Genomic DNA, 2165 nt, shown 5'->3' with positions numbered 1-2165 from the left:
AAAAAAAAAAAAAAAAAAATTAAATTTAGTGGCCCTGAGCTGGCAAAAAATTTACCCAGAGCCTGTAAAGTACCAGAAACTTGCTAGGCACTGGGAGTCCAACACCAAAGGAGGTAGGCAGTGCCCTCCTGGAGATGATCACGCAGTGGGGGAAATGGTGTCAACTAAACATGCAAGCAAGAATATCAATTGTGCTAAGTGCTACAGTGGATTGGAGAGATTATGAGATGCAATTTAGACCACCCCGACTAAATCGACCATCACCGGTCGAGCAGGTGACCCTCGACTTGAGCGCTCTCCATGAGCAGTGGTTGGAGGTGAGCAGGCAGGCTGGTGAGTTACCGAAGCTGGTGAGTTCTGCAGGTAGGACATGGGACTCAGGGGTCCTCGGCTGAGAGAGAGCTTGGAAGTAGTGGAAGGCCGGTGTAGTGCATGCACAGAGGGAGAGGTGAATGAGGAAGGACAGGCCAGAAGGTACTCATGGATCCCACAGTGTAGGGCCTGGAGGCCTCTGTAAAGCCACGAAGGGTGGGTGACCACAACAGTGCGTGCTCTGAAAAGGCCACTCTGCTGGTCAGATGGCAGTCAAGAGACAGAAAGGTCACCATGACTGCGGGAGAATGGAGAAGTCCAGATGTATTTGATGAAGGCACAAATCTGAAAATGAACCGAGGCCAGGCGCGGTGGCTGACGCCCATAATCTTAATACTTTGGGAGGCCGAGGCAGGTGGATCACCTGAGGTCAGGAGTTCGAGACCAGCCTGATCAACATGGAGAAACCCCGTCTCTACTAAAAATACAAAAATTAGCCGGGCATGGTGGTGCATGCCTGTAATCCCAGCTACTCGGGAGGCTGAGGCAGGAGAATAGCTTGAACCCGGGAGGTAGAGGTTGCGGTAAAGCCGAGATGGCGCCATTGCACTCCAGGCTGGACAACAGGGGCGAAACTCTGTCTCAAAAAAAAAAAAAAAATTAGCCAGGTGTGGTGGTGGGCGCCTAGAGTCCCAGGTACTCGGGAGGCCGAGACAGAAGAATCGCTTGAACCCAGGAGGAAGAGGTTGCGGTGAGCCGAGATCGCGCCACTGCACTCCAGTCTGCGACAGAGAGAGGCTCTGTCTCAAAAAAAAAAAGAAAAAGAAAAAATCCCACGAGAAAAGGCTCTGGAGCCCAGGCCCGGTGGGAGGAGCAAGTGGGCGAGGCCTCGACATGGCCCGTCGGTCAAGGTATTGGCTCTGCCCACGCCCTGGAGAGGGGCGGGAGAGAGAGATGCTAAGCCAATCGGATTGTGGTCATCGGGGTGGGCGGAGTCAGCAGGAGGTCCAAGGAGCCGCGGGTTCCGAGGGAAGGAGCGCGGCGGGGCGGGTGAGGGATGCCGGGGTCCGTTCCAGGACACCCAGGAGGCCCCCCTTTAGGAGGGCCGGAGGGCCGTGGCTGCCTGCAACCCGATGAGCCCGAGCGACCCTGAAGGCCGACCCTAAGGCCGCTGCCCAGCGAGAGGAGCCGACCCTTGGGGGACAGCGGGGTCGGGTTCCGAGCTGGGCTGCTGGGCCTGGTCAGGCCGCCCGCCCTGCTTAACCCCTCTCACCTGGTGACCCCCCTCCCCAGTCCTCAAGGAGGCGAAACGTCATTGTGGTCTGCAGAGGGCAGGCCGCGTGTGCGGAGTAGCTGTCATCCCTTAGCGGCCACGCCCGCCTCCCTGTCCACTTCCCGTCGCGGTTCAGGTGTTCGATCCACTCTGCAGCACCAAAGGCCCGTCACGTGCCTCCCCTGCCCAGAGACCCCAAACACCGAAACTCAGCCGAAGGACCTGCACTTGCCGCCTGTCGACGCTGAAGAACCACTCCCAGGTGGAGAGAACAGCACCTCAAAAGGGATGGGGGATGGACTGAGGAGTCGGTCCTGTGGAGCATGTCAGCGACCCGCTCCACGCTGCGATGTGGTCCTTAAGAAGTTAGGGCCAGGCACTGTGGCTCACGCCTGTAATCCCAGCACTTTGGGAGCCTAGGCGGGCGGATCACCTGAGGTCAGGAGTTCGAGACCAGCCTGGCCAACATGGTAAAACCCCGACTCTACTAAAAATACAAAAATTAGCCGGACATGGTAGTAGGCGCTTGTAATCCCAGCTACTCAGGAGTCTGAGGTAGGAGAATTGCTTGAACCCGGGA

Source organism: Colobus angolensis, unplaced genomic scaffold (assembly GCF_000951035.1).
Source record: "Colobus angolensis palliatus isolate OR3802 unplaced genomic scaffold, Cang.pa_1.0 Scaffold65, whole genome shotgun sequence".
Taxonomy (NCBI): Eukaryota; Metazoa; Chordata; class Mammalia; order Primates; family Cercopithecidae; genus Colobus; species Colobus angolensis.
The sequence above is the reverse complement of the archived record's forward strand: the minus strand, read 5'-3'. Positions refer to the sequence as shown.